Source organism: Elephas maximus, chromosome 15 (assembly GCF_024166365.1).
Source record: "Elephas maximus indicus isolate mEleMax1 chromosome 15, mEleMax1 primary haplotype, whole genome shotgun sequence".
NCBI lineage: Eukaryota > Metazoa > Chordata > Mammalia > Proboscidea > Elephantidae > Elephas > Elephas maximus.
In genome coordinates this window covers 57,848,986-57,876,183 of record NC_064833.1, presented here as the reverse complement: position 1 = coordinate 57,876,183, position 27,198 = coordinate 57,848,986, and positions in this window count along the sequence as shown.

Here is a 27,198-nt window from a genome sequence, read left to right as displayed (position 1 = left end):
TGTTCACGATCATTAGCCATTAGAGAAATGCAGATCCAAACTACAATGAGATTTCACCTCACTCCAACGAGGCTGGCATTAATCAAAAAAACACAAAATAAAAAATGTTAGAGAGGTTGTGGAGAGACTGAAACACTTATACACTCCTGGTGGGAATGTAAAATGGTACAACCACTTTGAAAATCAATTTGGCACTTCCTTAAAAAACTAGAAATAGAACTACCATATGATCCAGCAGTCCCACTCCTTGGAATATATCCTAGGGAAATAAGAGCCTGTACAAAAACAGATATATGCACACCCATGTTCTTTGCAGCACTATTTATAATAGCAAAAAGACGGAAGCAACCAAGGTGCCCATCAACGGATGAATGGATAAATGAATTATAGTACATTCACACAATGGAATACTACACATCAGTAAAGAACAATGATGAATCCATGAAACATTTCATAACATGGAGAAATCTGGAAGGCATCATGCTGAGTGAAATTAGTCAGTTGCAAAAGGACAAATATTGTATGACACCACTATTATAGGAATTCAAAAAATAGTTTAAACAGAGAAGAAAATATTCTTTGATGGTTAGGAGAGTGGGGAGAGAGGGTGGAAGAGGGGTATTTACTAATTACATAGTAGACAAGAACTATTTTAGGTGAAGGGAAAGACAGCACACAATACAGGAGAGGTCAGCACAACTAGACTAAAACAAAAGCAAAGAAGTTTCCTGAATAAACTGAATGCTTTGAAGGCCAGCATAGCAGGGGTGGGGTTTGGGGACCTTGACTTCAGGGGACATTTAAGTCAATTGGCATAATAAAATCTGTTAAGAAAACATTCTGCATCCCACTTTGGAGAGTAGTGTCTGGGATCTTAAATGCTAGCAAGCAGCCATCCAAGATGCATCAATTGGTGACAACCCACCTGGAGCAAAGGGATATAAAGAACACCGAAGACACAAGGTAATTATGAGCCCAAGAGACAGAAAGGACCACATAAACGAGAGACTACATCAGCCTGAGACCAGAAGAACTAGATGGTGCTCGGCTACAACCCATGACTGCCCTGACAGAGAACACAACAGAAAAAACCCGAGGGAGCAGGACAGCAGCGGGATCCAGATCTCAAATTCTCGTAAAAAGACCAGACTTAATGATCCAATCTGATTGAGACTGGAAGGACCCCAAGGTCATGGTCCCTAGACCTTCTGTTAACCCAAGACAGGAACCGTTCCAAAAGTCAACTCTTCAGACAGGAATTGGGCTGGACTATAAATGATACTGGTGAAGAGTGAGCTTCTTGGCTCAAGTAGACACGTGAGAGTATGTGAGCAGTTCCTGTCTGGAAGGGAGATGAGAGGGCAGAGGGGGTGATAAGCTGGCCAAATGGACATGAAAATAGAGAATGAAGAGAAGGAGTGTGCTGTATTATTAGGGGAAGAGCAACTAGGAGAAGGTGTATAAAAATTTTTGTATGAGAGACTGAGCTTGATTTGTAAACTTTCACTTAAAGCACAATAAAAATAAAAAATAATCTAAAAAAATATTCTGGAAACAAATTTTTAAATTATAGTAAGACAGGCAACAGAGGCCCCCCAAATCTGCAAACAAAACAGGAAATGGGCCAGGGTGCAGATACAAAGCCATTCCCCAGAACAATGGGGCAAGGTATCAGAAAATACTCTGCAAACTTCTTAAAGTTGTCTTTCAGAAGTAGCTGGAGAAAACCAGCCCCAAGGAAATGCACAGAATATCCACCTGTGACCGCTGTGTGACCTTTCACCAGGGACAGTGAGGGGCTGCAGTAGCAGCCAGGGAATCAAACCCAGGGAGTGAGAGACTGCGCAGGCGCAACACCTCATAAAGAGTCCTACTATGAATTCCAGAGGCCTCCGGGACAGGAGCCATCTTAGGAAGCTGCTGCTGCCCTTGCCCCATATCACTGCCTGCGCCTGTGAATAAACATGAATCTTTTCCTGCCCAAGAACTTTTAAAAACCATGGACCATCTTTTGTTCTGTGAGACACGGGTATGTGTTGCTTTAGGCCCTTCTTGTCTCTGCTTGCAAGCCTCTTCAGTAGTTTTGCTCGTGTGGAAAACTCTACGTGCCTTACCTGCTCATTCTTGACTAGTGAAAGGCAAGAACCTTATTCGATTCCAGTAACAATAGCAGTAGATAAATTCCTGGAAATATATACCCTAATGCTTATTAAAATAGAAAACTTAAATTTTCTAAAACAAAGAAACGTGGTCATTACTTAGAAATTTTCCTGCCGCTAGGCAAAGATGGTATTGCAGGGAGTATCTATCAAGCTCTCATCTAATCATAGACAAATTATTCTGAAGGAAAAACAAAAATTAAATCCCCATTAATTGGGGAAGCATAATATGCTATTAAAATCAGACAGGATATTATGAGAAAAAAATTGTAAGCCATATTAACCCAGCAACGGTATTTATGTTATGAACACAAAATTATTTTAATAATATAAAATCAAATCTATAAATCAGGAAATTAATAGAATAAAGGAAAAAAATGTATACAATCATTTCAGTAGGTGAAGAAAAGCATTTGAAAATATTTAATAGTCATTCACGATTTATTGAAAAATACTCTTAGCAACTAGGAATAAGCAATCTTATTCTATTTCACAGCATGAAAACCTATAGAAAAAATTGCTCTTCTAAAGAACAGACTATATTAAAGATTTCCAAAAAAATGTAAAGCAGTGCTGCTCTTTTCATTAAGTAATTTCTGCTGGAAAACAGCTTATTTTTCATAAAATAAGCTATCTATATAAACATATAATGAGTTTATTTTATTAGTTCAATAAACTAATAAATATTTTGTAATTTCTTACTTTTAATATCTAATTAACAGTAAATTTTAATATCTAATTAGATGTAAATTTCAATAGATATTTCCTCCATAAACAAAAGTCCATTGAGACGCAATACTTTCGTAAAGGAGTCCTGAGACCAAAGAGTTTAAGTATTGTTGCTATGAAATAATGAATATAATTGAATTGCAGCTTCATTCAACATGAGATATAATACTGAGCAAAGAAAGCAAGTTACAGAAGAATTTACAGACATTTCTATTTATATAATTTCTAAATGAAAGGCTAAATATATATATATTTAGAGGTAAAGATATAAGGGTAAAAATATAAAGAAAATAGTATAATGATAAAACATTGAATTTAGGATAATTATTAGACCTTGAGGAAGGCGAGAAGGTAGTAAATGTGAAGGCCACACAGAGGAATCAAAAGGTAATATTCATGTTCTCTGTCTTAACCTGGGCTGCCGTACAAGCATTTTCCTTGTACTACTTTACATGTTATATTAGTTTATATTTACCCAATATTTAATAAAATTTTTTTTAAATCTTCATTTTTTATTATGTAGTTTTTTTTTAACTTAATAATTAATCAAATATGAAATTTACTTTATATTCATACCAAGGATTCCCTTGGCCTATTGGAAAACTGTATTACAGTTGGGGATTTTTCTCTCATATGACTTCACTTCTCATGCCATGTGATGTTTTCCATTTCCATAGATGTTAAAATTCGTGTTTATATTTAAGTTGTTAGTCAATATTAGTGGGATAAACCCACTGCCATCAAGTGGATTTTGACTCATAGTGACCTTATAGGACAGAATAGAACTGCCCCATAGGGTTTCCAAGGAGTGCCCAGTGGATTTGAACTGCTGATCTTTTGGTTAGCAGCTGTAACTCTTAACCACTATGCCATCAGGCTTTCCATTAATAGTATAAGGATGCATTAATAAGATTTTTAATTTAATTATAAATAAACTTTTGATTCACAGCTATTTTTTTCAGCTAGCTGATAAAAATTACCACCATAATGAGTATACTTGCATTAAAATTGTACTCATGTTTAAAAAAAAAAAAAAAGTTTTCTTTTCATGTTTGCGAGAAATCTCATGATATATGTCTCTAAACATATATAAAATTGTTGCTCATTCAGCTATATTATATTAATTATTTCCATTATTATGGAATAAAATCACTTTGCATAGTATGATACCTACACGACAGAAATATTCATTTAATTATCTTTGGGATTTTATTTTGCATTTTCCTTTGTAATATATCGATATTCACCGTCTACTCCTTAACGACATTGTTGAACATTATTGTTTTATCATTTTACAATTTATTGTGACACAGAATCTTACGATTTTAGAGTGATAAGAGATTTCAGATCATCTACCCTAACGTAAGAAGGAAAAAAATCCAAAACTTTCCTGGTTTGTCAAGTCGAGGGCGCCGGCCTATACTCTCAGAATTTCCCAAAGCTCCATCCCCGATCTTTCACGAGCTAAGGTCCCAGAGTCATATTCTATAAATCCAAAGGTCAGAAGAATGCAATTGGAATTACATGGAATCATCACTTTGATTTTTAAATAGGCCACTGTGGATAAAAAGTTTAAATGTGCTATACATCTATCTTCGGGGCAGAGTCAAAAATAGAACACAAATTTCCCTACCACATGTTTGTGCTCTTCTTTGAAGGTTCCTGTCTAGCACAAAGGATTTACGCTCAACTACCAACCTATAAATAAGGTCACTATAAGGGGAATCAACTAGATAGCAACGAGGTGCGCACTCACCTAAATGTTGGTGTTTTCCAGCACACACAGCAGAATACTGGAAGAAAGGCCTAGCAATTTGCTTCTTTATAAAGATTACGGTCAAGAAAACCCTGTAGAGCACTTCTACTCTGTAAAACATGTGGTCACCATGAGTCAGAATAGATTGCAAGGGCAACAGGTTTGTGTATGTGTGTGTGCATACATGTGTGTTCTTCATACCCGAGCTCCGTATCTCTCCCCGTGTTGCTCTTAAGAGGACCCACAAGTACCTTTCCAACCTATTTTGCTGTTATTCTAAATTCCTCACCTCTTCCTATTGTTTCTAATACGTTTTATCATTAAACGTTTATCATTAACTATTAGTGCATTTACTCTTTAAGTCTTCAAAAGCTGGTGTGGATGAAGAGATTCTAGATGTGATATATTGAACACACGAATCTATTCTCTTCTTCCCAACTTCCTCCCATGACCACCTGGCAGACAAATTGGAACAGCCTGTGCCTTGAATCCAATAGCTACTCTGTTTCTTAGAAGTATTAGTAGATTTGTAGAATAAACCTCCTTAATTCTGCCAAGGAAGACCTAGAACTAGACAACAGGAGCAATCACATTTTCTCCTTTTCTAGATTTCTAAACTCCTCAACTTCCCCTCTGGCTTCTAAAGTCCTCCAGTAGCAATCCCTGCACTGATAATCACTCCTGGGGAAGAGTACAAATGCTCACATTTTTTGAACTGCAAAGAAATTATGCACTGTGTGTGCTACATCTAAGGAGCTGCACTTTTTTAATAATACTGTTTCCTTCAAGATGTTTCTTTAGAAACCTAGGAATTTCTAGGCAGCCTTTGATTACAATGTTATCTATTTAAGATACAATCAAATTTCCTGAAATTTACTTAGAGAATACACATTTAAGTGAATATTGAGTAATGAAAAACTCATTTGTTCTCCAGACAACAAAGCTACTTTCACTTGTTAGTTGTATAGAGATATCGTTGTGTGGTAGTGACATCAAGTAAGAGCCATTAAGTCATATGACTTTAGCCACAGTTTGGATAAAAATCTTCACAATGAAAATGCTTTCAAATTTAAAAAATCTACTCACTGTAAACATACTGATCATATACTGTAAGGACTAAGAGAAGGTGTCCAAAATATTTAGAAGTTAAGCATTTAGCCATATGGAAAAAATTAAATAATACCAAATTTAAGACTGTTTCAGAGGACATTTAAGCTAACCAGTTCTATTAAGAACTAATAAACAGAGAATACATTGTGGGAAAAGTAGAATGAATGTTAATTAAAGGGACAATTAGATACACAAAAGGAATAGTGTCTTTTAAATTCATTATTTCACCATGCATTGAACATTTTCAATGAATTTTGCATCAGCTTGAACAAATTTTATCCAATATCAGAAGTAATTCCATTGAAAGAAACAATAGAATAAATATATACTGAGGCTCATGGCAAAGTAAAAGGATGCTGAAAATGCCGGCTCCATTTCTGCACCACTAGGAAAAAAAAAAATTCTTTTTTTTTCTAGGATATATGCCTTTTAGGGGTTATCAAAAAGGATAAATCTTGACACACACACACAAAAAAAGAAATTAAGCATTCATTTGCACAAAACTAAAGCTATACTGTTAAGGTAAAATAATTTAATAAATTAAGAATTTATCTATTACACGTGGCACAAACACTAAAATGAAATATGTTATGAATAAGGCTTACATTTATTTAGTATTTATATGTGCTTTACCTCATTTAATTCTCAAAAATACGTGGTAGGTAATATTACCACATATAATCATTTTATATATAATAATAAAAAAAAAAACTAACAGTTAAAACTTATAGGGGACATACTACCTTCCAGGAGTGCACTAAATGCTTCTCAAATGTTAATTAATTTAATAATTTAAAATAACCCTACGAAAGAGGTATAAATAGTTTTTCCATTTTGTGAATGAGAAAACAGAAATGAGAAAATTTAACTTGTCTACCTTCAACAGCAGGAGAGGTAGAAATCTATATTCTTAACCATTAACTTAGGTTGAGTCGATTCCAACACGTGACACTTCCATGTCTGTCAGAGTAGAACTATGCTCCAGAGGGTTATTGATGCCTGAATTTTCAGAAGTAGATCACCAGTCTCTTCCTCCAAGGCACCTCTGGCTTGACTTGAACCTTCGACCTATTAGTTAGTTGTTGAACATGTTAACTGTTTGCACCACCCAGAGACTTCACATTTTAGAACAGTGAGCATCTTATCTAAGACTGCACCAATGATAAAAAATTGATTCTGGATTCAAAAGCAACCTTTTAGAAACAGAGAACTATTGCTTCTGGAATGGTTAAGAGCTACAGGTTGGCACTTTGAACCCACCAGCTGCTCCTTAGAAACACTATGAGGCAGTTCTACTTTGTTCTACAGGGTCGCTATGAGTAAAAATCAACTCAGTGTTAATGGGTTTTTTGGGTTTTGTATTACTTCCTAGGTGATCTCATCTCTTCCCATGACTGGCTCCCAAGTTTATATCCTCAGCCCAAACATTGCCCTTCAAATGCAAACACATATATCCAATTACCTACTAAACATCAATACTTGGGCATATATTATGTCTGATAATATATTCAATTTAGCAGTATTAAAGGGTACATTTAAAAAGAAACTAGTCCAGAAGAACTAGATGATGCCCTGCTACCACTACCAACTGTTCTGACAGGGATCACGATAGAGGGTCCTGCACAGGAAGGGAGAAAATTGTAGAACAAAATTTAAACTCACAAAAAAGACCAGAATTACTGGTCTGACAGAGACTGAAGAAACTCCAAGAGTATGGCCCCCGGATACCCTTTTAACTCAGTACTAAAGTCACGCATGAGGTTCACCCTTCAGCAAAGGATTAGATGGGCTCAGTTAAAAAAAAAAAAAAAAAGACAATAATACACGAGACTAAATGCGCACACCAGACCAGGGGCAAGGATGAGAAGGCAGGAGAGGACAGGAAAACTGGACAAATGGAAATGGGGAACACAAGGCTGAGAAAGGGAGAATGTTGACACATCTCGGGGTTGGCAACCAATGTCACAAAACAATATGTGTATTAATTGTTTAATGAGAAACTAATTTGCTCTGTAAACCTTCATCTAAAGCACAATAAAAAATAAAAATTAAAAAAAAAGAAGAAAGAAACCAGTAAAAAAACTAGTTCAAGCTTCATCTCTGGATGGAATAATCTTGAATAAGATATTCAAGCTTTCTAAGCATCAGTTTTCTCACCTGCAAAATGAGAGCTAAAGGTAGTATCTCTCATAAGATTATTATGTAGCTCAACGAGATTAATATATGAAAAGCTAAAATAATATGTATGTAAGTCTTTGAGAGAGAGAGAAAAAAAAAAAGGATCAGAAAGATGGAGATACCAAAAAGAAGTGGAAGGGAGAAGAAAGAAGCACATGAGGAGAGAGAAAGGGCAAGAAAGCAGGGAAAGAATGTGTTAATGTAGATTGGGGCTGGATGGTGGGTGTTAAACAAAGAAGTTAAAATGGTTTGTAAGACAATGTAAAAGTTTGGAAAGGTCATAAGTCATATAATCAGTGTCAGACTAAAAAGCAGTATGTATGTACATATACATAGATAGATATACATATATATATAGCCACGTAGCCCCCAAAATTATTAGACACTTGACCAAAGAAAAATGTCTGATCCAGAGGTCCTGTTTTATACTCCATCTTAACTTCTGCTTCTTGTTAACAGGCTGTTAATCTTTTATGAGGATCCAATCCTACCACTAAGGAAGCAACTCCATCACAAATGAACCAACCCTATCACTAAGGAAATGTTTTTCTTTGTTGTTAAGCTAAACAATGTACCCAGGACGTCTTGACTCTAATGGTAATCAAAACCCATTGTGTAAAATGTCCTCAGGATATTTTAACAATCTGTTCTGAGAACATGTGTTTTGCACTCATTCTGTGAACACCTAAAGACCCCTCCCCAACAGTAATTTCTACAATTATGCTGGGTACAATTATGCTCTGTATCAACTTATAAAAGCCAGCTGTGATAAGGTAACCAATGACATCCAAAGCATCGCTTCTCAATGTCCTGCCTTTGATTCTTTTACCTCATTGTCCACCAATCAGGTTATTGTGGGTTGTACCTGATGATTTTGCCCTGTAACTTGGGCTCTGTCACAGCCCCACCTTGGATTCATGGGCTTCACTTGCTGAGGTTTCCATGATTCCGCACTGAAATAATTATTGGCTTTCAATAAATCCTTTTGTTTTGCTTCAATAGAGTCTGAGAGTTTTTTACTCTACAACAATATATATTTATAACACAATGGCTTAAACTGGGACTATGGAAGTAAAAACAAAGAAAGGGGAAATGATAAATGTGCATGATGCTTGTGGGCGGAGTGATCAATGCTTTCAATATTTTGATCTAGAATTTAGGTTAGGGTAACTGCAGGCTGCTATGACCACAGTATCTCTTTCCAATACTGCCTTTGTCTACTCCAACCAAAGTCCTTGCCCAACCTTTTCCTTTCCTACTAGCAGAAATAGAACTGAGGCAGTAAAGAAATTTACCATTTTTCTTAAAAAAAAAAAAAAACCTCTGTTTTTAAAGAATAACCTTGGATCTGATCTAGGAAAACAGAATGCTTTTGGAGTGAGAGGAAATTGCACAAGAGGCTGTCAACAAATATATTACAGAAAGCCCATGAAGAAAACACTCTCTCTAGGCTGGAAAAATCTCAGTCGGCTTTTTCTTCTACTTATGATAGATGCAGAGGGAAAGAGATTTGCTGTATACAATAAATTTGGAAAGACTGGAGTTTCTAAATATGCTGCTGAGGTGAGGTAAGAACAGTCAGTAACAGTCGGTAATTCATCGATGCTCTCCGGTGTCCTTTTGATGCCCAGTTCAGTATCCCTCTGAGCAGCCTTAATCTTGCAACTTTTTAAGAGCTACCTCATCCTAGCGCAAACAATCAGAGGAGCAGCAGGTAAAATGTCCACCTAGTAGGTGGTCACAGTGCTTTCTTTCCTAGCCCTCCAAACACACACCTCATTGACAACACAGCCTGGCCACGGATGGCCATTGGGACAGGAAGGAGAAAATTAAAAGCAATCATAAAAGAAATAAAGCTGGGGACAGTGTGAATCTCTGTTAAAGAGGGGGAAAAATGTTTAAGTGTTAATATTTCTAAAATGGTTTGAAGTGATAGAGGAAGGAAAAGGAAAGATTAAGGGCAAAAAGTCCTAATGCCAGACTGCCTAAAAAATTATCCACAAGCCACATGTTCTGGGGAATTAGTGGTTAAACCCTTCTAATTTTTTTGATGGAAACTAAGTGGCAAATTGATCACGAATGCTCTATGCACGCTCGATGCAGCAGCTTAAGAAATCTGGTGTTTTGCTCACTCTGGGAAGGTGGAAGCAGAGGGATATAACAAATGTCTTCGCCAGATTTACTAAACCAACCAAAAGGCAAAGCACAAAAAACAGCCTCATATACAAATACCTCCTACCCATCTGCAGGACAGAGCATTTCAAACTTTTATGACATTTTCTGACTTTGACACTGTTGCCGAGGCTATATTAATATGTCAACTGGAGAAACATAGACAAGAGTATGATTTTTCTTGGTGTTCACATCTGCCTTCAGCCTAGGTAGCATGTAGATCAAGGAAGGCAACATACAAATATGACTAAGAGATGGAGATAAGAGACAGATAGGAGGGTCCCAGGCTTCGTGGGAAAAGATGATTAGGTAAGATGGGTGGAAGGTCGCAGACAAGGCACTGTCCACATTAATTTCATCCATCTTCTTCTCTTTGCCCCAACTTCTTCTGTTCTCTTTTCTCTTCCTCTGTGCATGTTTCTTCTTGTTATACACTTTATTTCCTATTTCTGTCTTTCTCAGATTTTCTGTCAAAGTAAAACTCCATTCTACTTTATATTGTACTGTGCCAAGATGGAAGTTATTTAAATAGCCATTGTATGATCTTGGAAATTATATTGTTAATAATTATGATAGCAATTAATATTTATGGAGGACTCACTATGTACCAGATATTTGACCTAGCTACTTTATATACATTTTTGTATTTAATGTTAAAAAATATATTCCAGTAAAAACTGTTATTAAGTCTCCTATACACACAGGGACACTGACCTTTAGAGATGATCATGCAAGGAGTGAGCGGTAAAGCCAGCATTCAAACCCCGACAGTTGGACTCTCATGGTTGAAATCACCTTACTATTCTGCTCAACTGAGTACAAATCCTTTACACCATTGCCTTAAACTTGGACTACCAAAGTTTTGCCATGGGAAGAACACATGAATGATTAGAATAAATAACACGTGAGTAAAAAAAACACATAAATAATAATAAGCTAAGAAGAATAGCAAACAAATAGCAGAGTCCCTAGGTAGTACAAATGGTTATAAAAGTCCAAGTCTCAGTTGGGTTTAATAATAATAAAACAGCAAATTTTTATGTAGAGCTAACCTTATACCAAGCAATCTCTAAGCACCTTGAAAATATTAACATATTTTAATTGTTTAGTCTAAGTATCCTTCCAAATCTTCAATTAATTTTCACAAGAATATAATCCAGGTAAATTAAAAATATTTTCATGTAGACTGTTTGAAACTATTGGTTTCAACCTCGTTTTGTCATTTAAACCCTTATTTCAGCTAAAATGTTGAAATGAGCAGAAAAAAGGTTAATTTTATAAAATTACAAAGAAGAGAAAAGGTAGCATGAGTCAAGGCAAAAAAAAAAGCTACCATACACTTTAATTTATTTTTGTAAAATATAGTTATTTATAACTTTGAACTAAAATATTTTCATTTGGACCACGACATGAAAGCAAACAGAACTAAACCTGTATTTCTGAATGTTTGTAAGAAAAAAAAAAATTTCTTTGCTAAGTATCATATATCAAACATTCATCATATCGAATGTTTACAAAGTATTTAAAAAGTCTTTTTTATAGAAATATACATTATAGAAAGTATATAGCTTGCTTTCAAAAATTTAATAAAAAACACAAGTAATTTAGAAAATGGGATGCATAATATTTTACAATTAGTCCTGGCTCATGGATATTTTCCATGTTCTTGGAGGGAGGTCTTGTCATGACAGGCACTTGGAATTAAGAACAGACACTGGAGAAGAATCTAAGCCCAACTGTCTCTTCTCACTGGTCATCAGTGATCTTCTAGATCACACAATAAAGTGGGAATAATTTAAGTGTGTGTTTCCCAATACAACCACTTCGCTGCTATAGTTATGAGAATCTCCTTAGACACTGGAATGTGCTCTTATATTTCAGTTGCTGTTACCGCAAATTGCGGGTTCGAGCTGCTTGCTACAGACCCAATACTGAGACAGGAGGAGGTAAGCAGTAAGAGGGCTTTATTAAATACCTGCATTCTAGAGACAGAGGGGGCTAAACTTTTCCCAAATTCTGTCTGCCCTAAAGGGTTGATGGGAGGGTTTTATATGGGGAAGATCAGGGCTACCTAATGTTTTGAGCATGTAGTCCACAGATGGTCTTATACATCACAAAACAAGTACAAAAACTCTTTATTAAACTAAAGATAAACATATCAGGCACGTGGACTCTAATCAGTGTATTTGTAACAGGCTGAGAAACTCACATAAGAATCTCTCAGTTAGCGGAGCTTTTTTGCCAAGTCCACTGTGGCTGAGATAGGGAGCAAGAAAGAAAACCTTGCTGTTGGTTTGCAAGCTGAAGGCCATTTCTTTTTTCTCAAAGAAAAAAGAAAAGAGACCAAGGCCACAGGAGCTGAGATAGCTCCGCACCCCTTTGGAAGAGACCGGCACAGGTGGTGCAATTAAAAAATGTTTAGAGATTACTTACAGCATCATTATGGCGTTAGTCATGTCAAGCTCTCAATCGCCTATTTTGAATAGGGGAAAACATGTTGTAAGGCATTAGGGTGTTTGTCATGTTTAAGGGTGGAACAGGCTGCTCAGCTATATTTTGAACAGAGCCTGCACCATTTTTCCAAAGACTAGAGATGAATCACAGCTTATACAGCAATACTAAAACAAATGAGAAGATATATTCTCCCTAATATCAAAACACTAAAGAAAATGCATTTTCGCAACTTCATTATTAAGGCATATTGTGTATCTTTACTGGCATTTCAAAAGATGTTTCACAGAAGATACCAGAAATTTCTTCACATTATTGAGGAATCAGACTCTGGGACATTTTAAAATCAAATACCCCGCTCTCACCATTACCTCCCATACTTTCAGTGCTCTCACTCTCACTCAACCAACTTTTAAGCCCCAGTTTATTTCCATTCCTTGACACATTCCTTTTATTTTTCTTTTTCATCACAGTTATCCAATGCCTGACACCCTCAACTGCTTTACTATTTTCTTTATTAGAACTAGACAACATGAACTGTCAATTCTAATGATCTCTTGCCAGTGACACAGGTACTAACTCCCTTATGTGTTCAATATTGTACCTCCATAATCAGATGTGTGTCAGGGTTGTATTCTTTCAACGTACGTATTTAATCTGTATGCTGAGCAAATAATACGAGAAGCTGGACTATATGAAGAAGAACGGGGCATCAGGGTTGGAGGAAGATTCATCAACAACCTGCGGTATGCAGCTGACACAACCTTGCTTGCTGAAAGTGAAGAGGACTTGAAGCACTTACTAATGAAGATCAAAGACCACAGCCTTCAGTATGGATTACACCTCAACATAAAGAAAACAAAAATCCTCACAACTGGACCAATGAGCAACATCATGGTAAATGGAGAAAAGATTGAAGTTGTCAAGGATTTCATTTTACTTGGATCCACAATCAACAGCCATGGAAGCAGCCAAGAAATCAAAAGACGCATTGCATTGGGTAAATCTGCTGCAAAGGACCTCTTCAAAGTGTTGAAGAGCAAAGATGTCACCTTGAAGACTAAGGTGCACCTGACCCAAATCATGGTATTTTCAATCACATCATATGCATGTGAAAGCTGGACAATGAATAAGGAAGACCAAAGAAGAGTTGATGCCTTTGAATTGTGGTGTTGGCGAAGAATATTGAATATCCCATGGACTGCCAAAAGAATGAACAAATTTGTCTTAGAAGAAGTACAGCCAGAATACTCCTTAGGGGGAAGGATGGCAAAACTGCGTCTTACATACTTTGGACATGTTGTCAGGAGGCATCAGTCCCTGGAGAAGGACATCATGCTTGGCAGAGTACAGGGTCAGCGGAAAAGAGGAAGACCATCAATGAGGTGGATTGACACAGTGGCTGCAACAATGAGCTCAAGCATAACGATTTTAAGGATGGCTCAGGACCGGGCAGTGTTTCGTTCTGTTGTGCATAGGGTCGCTATGAGTCAGAACCGACTCGACAGCACCTAACAACAACACAACATAAACAGCTAGTCCTGGATCAATCCAACCTCCCATCTTACCATCTTATCCCATCTTAGTTCTCAATAGTAAAATTCAGCTGTAGAAAAATCATACAATTATTTAGATTTATGCTACTAAAAATAGTACAACCAAACACCTCATAGCATTTGATTCCTTGGTTTGGAGGTTTAGGGTCATGGTTTCACGGGACATCATCCCAGGTAATTGACCTAAGATCATGTTTTGTGCTTCTGTTCTACCTCCTAGTTCATTGTGTAATGCCTGGGGTCTTAAAGCCTGACAAGCAGCCATCCAAGGCACAACAATTAGTCTGTATTCTCCTGGAGCGACAGAGGAAGAAGGAGAGTCAGGAATAGGAGGAGGATATGGAATGTGTTGCTAATTGCCTCCGTGAACAACTGTCAGCTGTCTCATTTGCCATGAGACCAGAACTGGATTGTGCCTGACTACCTTTACTGAACGTTTTGATCAAGAATTCTGTAGAAGAATTCTGATCAAAAGGAGCAAAATGCGAATGGAATTTCAAATTCTCATGGACTCCAGCCTTTCTGGAGCCATGGAGGTTGGGTGAATCCCTGAAACTATTGCCCTAAAATAATCTTTAAGCCTTAAACCAAAAATATTCCCTGAAGTCTTCTTAGAACCAAACAATAGTTTAGCTTAACTAGTAAAATATGTCTGCCTTGAGCATTATGCTCTTTTAAGAACTATCTATATGGGGCCAAACTGACAACAGCAACGAGACAGATTAGATAGGAACCTTAGGGGGCAGCGAGTTTACATTAATGGGAGAGGAACATACCACAAGCTGTTATTTCAGTAAGGCATAGCTTTCATACTCATTTAGCTACATGTATAATAAAATCAGACTACAAGAAAGATTAACATGCCTCCCGTGCAAAGACATTATGCAGTTTTTAAAGTTTTCCACACTAAAAGGGATTTCATTCTTTCTCTCAAGACCATAGCTCTCCCCTGTGCCACCTCTTACCCAATAATACATCAGGGCTTGAATTAGTTTTCTATTGCTGCCATAACAAATTAGCACAACCTTAGTGATTGCCAAGAAAGGAAATTTATTATCTCATATTTTCATAGGTAAGAAGTCTGACCCAGTCTCACCAAGCTAAAGTCAAAGCATTGGCAGGGCTGCATTCCTCTTTGGTGACTTGAGGGGAGAATCTGGAGTCCCTGGGTGGCGCAAATGGTTAATGTGCTCAGCTGCTGACCAGAAGGTTAGAAAGTTGAGTCCGCTCAGAGGCACCTAGGAAGAAAGGCCTGAAGATCTACTTCTGAAAAGCCAGTTATTGTTGAAACCCTTAGGGAGAACAATTCTACTCTGACAAACATGGGGTTGCCATGAGTCAGAGCCTACTCCACGGCACCTGGAAGTGGTGATGGTGGTTGTAGTCCTAAGACGGAGGTCTTCATTTTTTCTTTCTGGTTGTTTGCTAAGGGACATTGCCAGCTACTAGAAGCTACCCACATTCCTCGGTTCACGGTCCTATCTTCCATCTCCAGAGCCAGCAATAGCAAGTAAAATCTATCTCACTCCTCACAATCTCTCCTGCCTCTCATCTGTTATGTCACCTCTCTGCCTACAGCCGAAGAAGGTTCTCTGCTTTTAAAATTTATCTGATTAAATTTACCCTCATCCAATAATCCAGGGTAATGTTTTCATCTCAAGGTCTGTCTGAAAATTCCTTTGCCATGTATGGTAACATAATTACAGATCTCAGAGAAGAGGAGGTGAACATCTGTGGGGGGCCATTAACCTACCCACCACAGCACATAATTCTCAACATTATCAAGACCATTTTTTATCCCCTTGACTCTATACACACATACAAGAATGCATTCCTATCTACTCTCGTGTTATAGACTAAATGCTCCACCTATTTCCATGCTCTCATCTCTCATTCCAACTCCTCAATAGTGTTATTCCATTTGTATTTACCCAACCGTTTATCTTCTCATTCTAATTAGTTCTCTCCTTGCTCATTTATTTTTGCATATTGATGTGCTTAAACTCCTGCCATATTAAAAATAAAAATTCTTTACCTTTTCTCTAGAATTACCACTTGAAATATTTGTTTTAAATATTTTAAATAAAACAGCTTCAAATATTTCAACTAATTTTATTCTGTTTCTGAGAAATAGACAAAAATCAAATATGGAATGGAAAGCACAAAGCCTCTATCATATATTGATGGTCTGAGTGGCACAAATAGTTAAGCACTCGACTGCTAGCAGAAAGGGTGAAAGTTCAAACCCACCCAGAGGTGCCTTGGAAGACAGACCTGGTGATTTGCTTCCAAAAGATCACAGCCTTGAAAACTCTATGGAGCCTTTATTCTCTGCACACACAGGGTCACTATGAATCAGATTCAAATTTGATAGTAACTAACAACAACAACAACTGTGTGTCAAGCACCATGCTAACTGCTCAGAATTTAAGTAAATCAGCCGTAGGTTTGAATTCCTACTTTTCCGTTTTCTAGATATGTTAATGGAACCAAATTATTTCGAATTAAATCCCTGATACATACGAGGATTTAGATGTTATTAGAGTTTAGAAAATAATTGTATTATGATAATTTAAAATAAATAATCACAATCTATGTGAGTTGAGGTCATTACTTTTTGTTTATCAATAAAAAATGTTATGCCCTATTTATTATCTGGTAGAGCAGTGATTAAGAGCCACAGTGAGCTATGGCTATATACATATACATAAAAGAAAATCTAAAATTTCATAAATATTTGTTAGTTAACAATTGTCATCTGCATAACACAGGTTGTTAATGAATCTTCCTCCAATCCCGATGCCCCTTTCTTCTTCATATAGTCCAGCTTCTCGTATTATTTGCTCAGCATAGGCATTAAATCGGTATGGTGAAAGAATATGACCCTGATGCACACCTTTCCTGATTTTAAACCACACAGTATCCCCTTGTTCTGTTCGATAGAATGCCTCTTGGTCTATGTACAGGTTAGTCATGAGCACAATTAAGTGTTCTGTAATTCCCATTCCTTGCAATGTTATCCATAATTTGTTATGATCCGCACAGTCGAATTCCTTTGCGAAGTCGATAAAGCACAAGTAAACATCTTTCTGGTGTTCTCTGTTTTCAGCCAGAATCCATCAGACATCAGCAATGATATTGGAATCAACTCAACAGCCATGAGTGGTGGTGGATTCCTCATTCCACATCCTCTTCTGAATCTGGCTTGAACTTCTGGCAATTCCCTGTCTGTGTATTGCTGCAACATTTTTCAATTATCTTTAGCAAAATATTACTTATAATTGATATTAATGATATCATTCAGTAAGTTCTGCACTCTGTTGAATCACCTTTCTTTGGAATAGGCATAAATATGTATCTCTTCCAGTCAGTTGGCAAGGTAGCTGTCTTCCAAATTTCTTGGCCTAGATGAGTGAGCACATCCAGCTTTGTATCCGTTTGTTGAAACATCTCAATTGGTGTTTCATCAATTCCTGGAGCCTGGTTTTTTTCCAGTGTCTCCAGTGCAGCTCAGAAACACTGGTGGCATAGTGGTTAAGTGCTACAGCTGTGAACCAAAACTCGGCAGTTCGAATCCACCAGGCACTCCTTGGAAATTCTATGGGGGCAGTTCTACTCTGTTGTATACCGTCACTATGAGTCAGAATCGACTCGATGGCTATGGGTTTGGTTTGTTTTCAGTGCAGCTTGGACTCTTCCTTCAGTGCCATCAGTCTCTGATCATATGCTACCTCCTGAAATAAATGATTTATCATTAACCAGTTCTTTTTGGTACAGTGACTCTGTGTGTTTCTTTCATCTTCTTTTGATACTTCCTGCGTCATTTAGTATTTTGCCCATAAAAAAAAAAAAAACAAAAACCAAACCCACTGCCCTGGAGCCGATTCCAACTCATATTGACCCTATAGGATGAAGTAGAACTGCCCGATAGAGTTTCCAAGGAGTGCCTGGTGGATATGAACCACTGACCTTTTGGGTAGCAGCCTTAACAACTATGCCACCAGAGTTTCCAATTTTGCCCATAAAAAAAAAAAAAATTTTTTTTTTTTTTTAGAATCCTTCAAAATTGCAACTCAAAACTTGGATATTTTCTTCAGTTCCTTCAGCTTGAGAAATGCCAAACATCTTGTTCCCTTTTGGTTTTCTAATTCTATGTCTTTGCACATTTCATTATAATACATTGTCTTCTTGAGCCATCTTTTGAACTCTTCTGTTCAGTTCTTTTACTTCATCATTTCTTCCTTTTGCTTCAGCTACTTGATGTTCGAGAGCAAGTTTCAGTCTCTTCTGACATCCATTTTGCTCTTTTCTTTCTTTCCTACCTTTTTAATGACCTCCTGCTTTCTGCATGTACGATGTCCTTGATGTCACTCCACAACTAATCTGGTCTTCGGTCACTAGTGTTCGACGCATCAAATCTATTCTTGAGACGCTCTCTAAATTCAGGTGGGATATACTCAAGGCTGTACTTCGGCTCTTGTGGACTTCTAATTTTCTTCAGCTTTACTTGAACTTGCAGAGAAGCACGTGATGACCTTTTCTGCAGTCAACCCCTGGCCTTGTTGTGACTGATGATTTTGAGCTCTTCCATCATCTCTTTCCAGAGATGTACGTGATTTGATTCCTGTGAATTCCATCTGGTGAGGTCCATGTATATAGCTGTTGTTTATGTTGTTGAAAAGTGTATTTGCAATGAAGAAATTGGTTTTGCAAAATTCTGTCGTGTGATCTCTGGTATCATTTCTTTCACCAAGGCCACATTTTCCAACACTGGATCCTTCTTTGTTTCCAACTTTTGAATTCCAGTGACCAGCAATTATCATTGCATCTTGATTGCATGTTTGATCAATTTTAGACTGCAGAAGTTGGTAAAAATCTCCAATTTCTTCATCTTTGGCCTTAGTGGTTGGTGTGTAAATTTGAATAATAATTGTATTAACTGGTCTTCCTTGTAGGCATATGGATATTATCCTATTACTGACAGCGTTGTGCTTCAGGATAGACCTTGAAATATCCTTTTTGATGATGAATGCAATGCCATTCCTCTTCAATAAAAATATAGCATTTATCTAAGTTTCTGGCTTTCCATTTTACTCCTTGTTTAACATGAAGATTCTTTCCATAAAGGAAGGCTTCATACGTTTGGATAAAAGAAAAAATAACACACCTTTTGACAGAAATGAAGTTTGAAAGAGTTTCAAAATGAATTAGAACTTATATTCAAAGCTCTTTTGATTAAAAACTTCTATGAAAAATTCAAACTTCCAAGTTATGTATTGAAATTCCTAGTTTCCCCTATTTAATTTCAGTCAAAAAATGTTATAACAGGCACTATTGTAATATTTCTGTACTTCAACTTCTGATTTAGTATAGAGCTAGAATAGATACTGGAGAACAAAATATTCAATTAAATTGTAGAAACCTAAATGTAACTTGAATTTGGAAAAGCAGATATGAATTAAATATTTGAAAAGGCTTGAATTTTTCTCTAAATAGCTTTTCAACATCATGACGGTTATTCACATTACACTATCTTGATTTCATGAAAAAGAAAATATGTTAAACTTTAACGAAGCAACAAAAATGATTTTTTCTTTATTTCTGTCACCATCAGCAAGCATATATTAAGCAAGTACTATGCAAATAATTGAACAATTTCAAATAAAACATTTCAGTGTTGAAAATAATTACTATATATTATTTTTTCCAAGTACCTTAAAAAATCATTTAAAATATCATTTAAACAACAAGCAATAATTAGACATAACTAGGGAAATTGCAAAGCAAAGAATAACTGAACTTTTTTAAGCTGGAAGAAAATCATATCTACAGAATCCTTTTTAAAAATAAAGCCTCCTAGTTATGAGATAGTTGTTTTTTTTTTAATAAAAATTGCCCTTTAGTCAAATAAATGTAAATCTTTTTATAATTAACTTGACTGAAATTATTTCTATGAGACTTTCACATGAGATATTTAAAATAGAAAAAATATGAAATCAGTGATTTAAGGTTCATTAAGTCAAACTAGCGTGTCTATGTCATTTCTGACTGAATTTAGCAGCTGTATCTCTTCATGCTTGCTCACCGCCTCCTTACGTGTTGGATAAGTACGGGCCTCTCCCATTTTGGGTCGGAGTGCCTAGGTGGCACACATGGCCAATTGCTGGACTACTCACTGAAAGGTTGGTCGTTCAAACCCACCCTGACCTGCCTCAGAAGTAAGTCCTGGCCATCTGCTTCTGAAAAGTAACAGCCTTGAAAAATCTGTGGAGCGCAGTTCTGCTCTGCACACCATGGCAGCTACTAATGACAATATCCCGCATCATGGCCATTTCAACACCACTCTCCAGAGACGTAGTGATCCCCAGAATAGTCATTGATCTTTACTAAATTATATTTGCTTTTCTAAATTATATCACTGATAATTTAGAAAATGAAATGGTAACTTTTTTACAAGAAAAATGCATGCATACAAAATTGTGTCTATTAAATAAGTACTTTATTAACACAAAGTTATTAACCTTTATCCTAGAAAATTGATACAAGTGGTTATTGCCTGTGACCTGAATAGGAGCTCATAAAACATCCCAATCTGAGGAGGTAGAACTTCTATAACCAAGATGTGGAAAGGATCAGCCACGAAATTTTTTTTAGCCCTGAAAAATGTTCTAAATTCTCCTGCTTCCTTTTAGATGGAAACCAATAAGATCTTTGGCCAATGAAGCAAATCAATCAGTGGATCCTAGACAAGCAATTAGTCAGCTGCTTCAGCCAATCAGATACCAAACAATTTTTACCTGCAATAGAAAATACATGTATCATGAAAGTTAATGTTCTCTGTGCCTTTCAAAGTTCTTCTTTATAAACACCAATATTTCTCCCAAATTAAAATTAAATAAACACAAGCAATATGAAATTTACCAAGGATGTTGATTTAATGATTGTAACTACTATTTTATTTATTAAAATTTGTTTCTTTACTCAAAAGAAAAATTTCTTTATTCAAAAGAAATCAAAAAATTCTTTTTTTTTTTTTTTTCTTTTTTGATCTACTGTGTTTTCCTTGAAGGTTTGCAGCTACTTGTGAGGCCCACTCATTTTTTTTTTTTTTCTAATTAACAATTTATCTTAAAATTAATTTCTGTCATTTTAGAAGTCAGAAACTTAGGTATCAAAAACTTTCAAAAAATTCACTATGACGCATTTTAATAATAAGTAGGCTCTTGCAACTTTTCATCAGTGTCTGTAAGGCTATTTAATAGCTACAGAATCAAATAAGTAATTATGTGATAAAATAATTATTGATAAAATGGATTATATTATTCTTTACTAGGTACATTTGCTTTTTCAGTATTTATTAGGTATTTATATAAAGTGTATGTAGTGAAAGTCTTTATTAAGATATATACATTTCTTTTTTACAAAAGAACATGCTTATCTTTTGGTGGAATTTTCTATTCATGCTTCCAATAAATCATTCAAAATAAATGCAGAGTAAAATATACCTTAGATTTAGAGCTTTGCTTTGTCTCTCACCCATTCTGCATGACCAATTCTTTCGATAATACATTCTGTTTGCCAATAACCAGGTCTTCACCATTGAAGTTAAGTAATAATTTGAGTCAATGCAAACCAAAACAATACCAATTGTTTGGTTGTGCTTTTGGTCTTAAATTATGAAATACTAAAGATTAGTGGATTGCATTGTTTAAATTACTTTACCTGTTAATTGTACCTAATAAGGGCCTGTTGGATAATCATTACGAAAAAAGAGAGAGACGCATTACTATTTGCATTTTCATGTAAACTAACAATATATCATAAGACAGCAATTTCAGTTCTTTATTTGGGAAGAAAATAGTATCAAACAGAATCCTTGTTTTGGATGAACTTCAGCTGTGCCCACAGACCTAAATATTTCTAGGCGATGCTGAAATTTCATTTTCATATTATTGCAAACAAAGGTCTACTCAGTCTTGAGTATGAGATCACAGAATTTGGTGAACTTTATAAATACCTAATCTATGTATTCATCATTGTTTTTCTTAGCTGTGAGGAAGACTTGTGATATAAAGAATTTTATTCATTTTGTTCTTTTTTTCTATTTTCTGGTTAAAGGTAAAATTCTGCATTTCCAAGGTTATGAGGTACCATACTGCACTTTAAAGGGCCAGTGTTTTATAAGCCATTGTTAAGGGAAGCAGTTTCTGTTCCTAATACTATAATAATGAGCCACTGATGTATTTTCATTTTAGAACAAGGACAGATGCACACCAACACCTGTTTTTTCATTTTTTATTTTAAAAGTTAGATGATATGCATCAACAAGTATAAAAAAAAAAGTGCAAAATGCCACCAATGTCACTGAAGCTAAAATATTTTCTTCTTAGTTTCAAGTGACATTTCACGTATGCATCACAAACAGATTACAAATCTTTACTAATGTTTAGGGAGGTCTAAATGATAAATTTAATTTGATTATAAGAAATATCGTATATGTCCATGGAGCAGAAACTACACAACTTTAAGCTTGATTCTATGATTATCATTAATGATTGAAAGAATATACAATACGACTTCCTTATATTTAAGTTGGAGTCACCAAAATTCAGAGTATAATCAAATTATTTAAACACTAGAAGTTATTGAACTCACCTCTGTCCACCACATTATTATTAAAAAAAAAAAAATATCAATTGATTCAAAATTTCAAGAGGTCTTAATGTTTTAACATTGGACAGAGTAGAGAAAATATTCATAATTTTACATTAGTGCTCTTGTTCTCTCGTGTTTTCTCTTGTTTTCCCAACCATTCCAAGTCAATATTATGAAAATGTTCTTCTTGTTGTTGTTGGGTGTCTTCAAGTCGATTTTGACTAATAGCCACCTTATGTATAAGGGAAAGAAATGTTGCCCAGTCTGAAGCCATCCTCACAATCATTGCTATCTTTGAGCCCATTGTTTCAGCTACTGTGTTAATCCATCTTGCTGAGGCTCTTCCTCTTTTTCACTAACCCCCTGCTTTACCAACCGTGATGTCCTTCTCAAGGGATTGGTGCCTCTTGACAACATGTCCAAAGAGAAACTAAGCCTCACCATCCTTGTTTCTAATCACACTTGAAAAGAAAAAGCAGACTCATGGGAAAGAGAAAATAAAAGCAGAACAATAAAAGGAGTTCAAGTTAGAAACAGATATCTACATCACATTTTTGTTGTTGCTAGGTGCCATCAAGTTGGTTTTGACTCATGGTGACCCTATGTACAACAAAACAAAACACTGTCTGGTCCTGCTGTATCTCACAATCGTTGTTAACACTTGAGCCTATTGTTGCAGCCACTGTGTCAGTCCATCTCACTGAGTGTCTTCCTCTTTTTCTCTGGCCCTCTACTTTACCAAGCATGATGCCCTTCTCCAGGGACTGATCTCTCCTGATAACATGTCCAAAGTATGTGAGAGGTAGTCTTGCCATCGGGCTTCCAAGGAGTATTCTGGTTGTACTTCTTCCAAGAGAGATTTGTTCATTCTTTTGGCAGTCCATAGTACATTCAATATTCTTCTTCAACAACAAAATTTGAAGGCCTCAATTCTTCTTCAGTCTTCCTGATTCATTGTCCAGCTTTCACATGCATATGAAGCAACTGAAAAGACCAAAGCTTGAGTCAGGCGCACCTTAGTCTTTAAGGTGACATCTTTACTTTTCAACCCTTTAAAGAGGTCTTTTGCAGCAAATTTGCCCAGTGCAATGCGTCTTTTGATTTCTTGACTGCTGCTTCCATGGCTGTTGATTGTGGATCCAAGTAAAATGAAATCCTTGACGACTTCAATCTTTTCGCCATTTATCCTGATGTTGCTTATTGGTCCAGTTGTGAGGATTTTTGTTTTCTTTATGTTGAGGTGTAATGCATACTGAAGGCTGTGGTCTTTGATCTTCATTAGTAAGTGCTTCAAGTCCTCTTCACTTTCAGAAAGCAGGGTTGTGTCGTATGTATGACACAGGTTGTTAATGAGTTTTCTTTCAATCCTGATGCCCCATTCTTCTTCATAGTCTAGCTTCCTGGATTATTTGTTCAGCATACAAAATTGAATAGGTATGGTGGAAGGATACAACCCTGATGCACACCTTTCCTGACTTTAATCCATGCAGTATTCCCTTGTTCTTTTAAAACCACTGCCTCTTGATCTATGCACAGATTCCTCAGGAGCACAATTAAGTATTCTGGAATTTCCATTATTTGCATTGTTATCCATAATTTGTTATGATCCACAGAGTTAAATGCCTTTGCATAGCCAATGAAACACAGGTAAACATCTTTCTGGTATTCCCTGCTTTCAGCCAATATCTATCTGGCATCAGCAATGATATACTTGGTTCCACGTCCTCTTCTGAATCTGGCTTGAATTTCTGGCAGTTCCCTGTCAATGTACTGCTGCTGCCAATTTTGAATGATCTTCAGCAAAATTTTACTTGCATGTGATATTGATGATATTATTCAATAATTTCCACATTCAACTGGATCACCTTTCTTGGGAATAGGCATAAATATGTATTTCTTCCAGTCCAAATTTCTTGGCATAGATGAATGAGTACTTTCAGTGTTGCATTCATTTGTTGAAACATCTCAATTGGTATTCTGTCAATTCCTGGAGCCTTGTTTTTCACCATTGCTTTCCGTGCAACTTAGACTTCTTCATTCAGTGCCATTGGTACCTGATCATATGCTCCCTCCTGAAATGGATGAATGTCTACCAATTCTTTTTGGTATAATGACTGTGTGTATTCCTTCCGCCTTCTTTTGATGCTTCCTTCATCATTTAATATTTTCCCCATAGAATCCCTCAATACTGCAACTTGAAGCTTGAATTTTTTCTTTAGTTCTTTCAGCTTGAGAAATGCTGAACGTGTTCTCCCCTCTTGGTTTTCTATCTCCAGGTCTTTGCACATGTCATTAAAATACTTTGTCTCCTCGAGCTGCCCTTTGAAATCTTCCGTTCAGCTCTTCTACTTCATCGTTTCTTCCTTTCACTTTAGCTAGTTTCAGAGTCTTTCTGACATTCATTTTGGTCTTTTCTTTCTTTCCTGTCTTTTTAATGACCATCATATGGTCCTACAAAATTGCTAAAAGTGGGGTAATAATTTTCCTCTAAGTTTATTGGTGGTTAAAGCAAAAGTAAAAATATAAGTATTTGAAAAAGTCGTGTGTTTTAAAGATTAAAAACATTGCCTTGGCTCATGAGAGGCATGCCCTTACTGGCAATGAGGCTGAGAGTAATCCCCCCACTGCTTCCCTAGTGTTTTTAAAAAAGAAGACTCTATGTGATGTGGGAGATACTATGTTTTAAAATGTCAGTGAAATATATACAATAATAATTTTATGTTTTATAGGAATTCAGTTGGATATTTGCTTCAAAGCAATCTAAGGGTAAAATAACAAAAATTTAATTCAGTAAAAGCACAATAGTACGTGGTCCTTTGTTGACTCTGAATGAAAAGGTCAGTTGTACTTTTTAAATGAAACTGATTTATATTTTATCAAAGGGAATAAAATGATAAAGGCCTAAGAATTAGTTTTTAAGATTTGATGGAAAGACATTTTAATTTTTTACATATTTTAAATGACATTTTAAATCTTTGTGTTTTCCAGGTCCTAAGTGCATAAATATGTTCAAATGTGGGGATGTGCAAGCCAGAATTGCGAATATTAGTGTCTATAAGTTACTTTGTATTTTAATGCAAATTTTTGAAAACAAGTATAATCAAATATTTATACTAGTTGTCACTCAACATTGTATCATAAGCACCTATATTTTTACATAATGTTTTATACTACAATTGTCAATATATCTTATTAGACCTAAACTCCAATGAGGAGGCATAGAAAAGTAAAATAATTAGTTACTTCTTTGAAAAAATGTACTGTTGGAGGAGATACAGAGCAATTTGAAAAGAAAGTTAAAGAGCACCTTTTGAAGGATCAATTAAAATGTGAAAAAGAATTTCTGGAAAAATCAATGATTTTTACACCATTTTAAAATTTTAATATTTAGAATGTAAAAACGTTTACAACAGTATACAGGCAGTCTCTGAATTAGGAACAAGCTCCATTCCAAAGGCTGTCCTCAGTAGCATTTGTACTAAGTCAGAACATTTAGGTATGGCTCGTATCATAAGTTAACCAAATGTTTGTCTTAGTATATAGTGCACATTTCTATGCACAAAAAACATTAAAGAAACACTTCCAGATACACTGAAATACTTGTAACATAATAATAATAATGATGTTTTGATATGTGTAACAAAGTAGTGCCCATTTGTTATTACGAACCATTGTATGTACCTCAAATTTTTAATATGATAGGCTTCATGGGGGTTAGTTTGCAACTATGGGTTGTACTTCAACTGGACATTCATAACTGTCTTAGTCATCTAGAGTTGCTATAACAGAAATACCAAAAGCGAATGGTTTTAACAAAGAGAAATTTATTTTCTCACAATCTAGTAGGCTAGAAGTCCTAATTCAGGGAATCAGCTCCAGGGAAAGCCTTTCTCTCTCTGTCAGCTCTGGAGGAAGGTCCTTGTCATCAATTTTCCCCTGGATTAGGAGTGTCTTCGTGCAGGAACCCCCGGGTCCAAAGGACGAGCTCTGCCCTGTATTCCTAGTGTTTTTAAAAAACACTGCAGTGCTTTCTTGGTGGTTTGAGGCACCCCCTTTCTGCTCATTTCCCTTTCCTTTTTATCTCTTGAGAGATAAAAGGTAGTGAAGGCCACACCCCAGGGAAACTTGCTTTACATTGGATCAGGGATGTGACCTGGGTAAGGGTGTTACATTCCCACCTGAATCCTCTCTGACATAAAATTACAATCATAAAATCGAGGACAACCGCATAATACTGGGAATCATGGCCTAACTAAGCTGACATATATTTCTGGGGAACACAATTCAATCCATGACTACAACCCGGGGACTGCCTGTATACATATACAAACATATACAAAATACATTTACAAAAATGCTGATAAAAAAAGCCAAACGAAAAGTGCAAAAATATACGACCAAATTATTTACAAAAAAAACAATTCCAAATTAC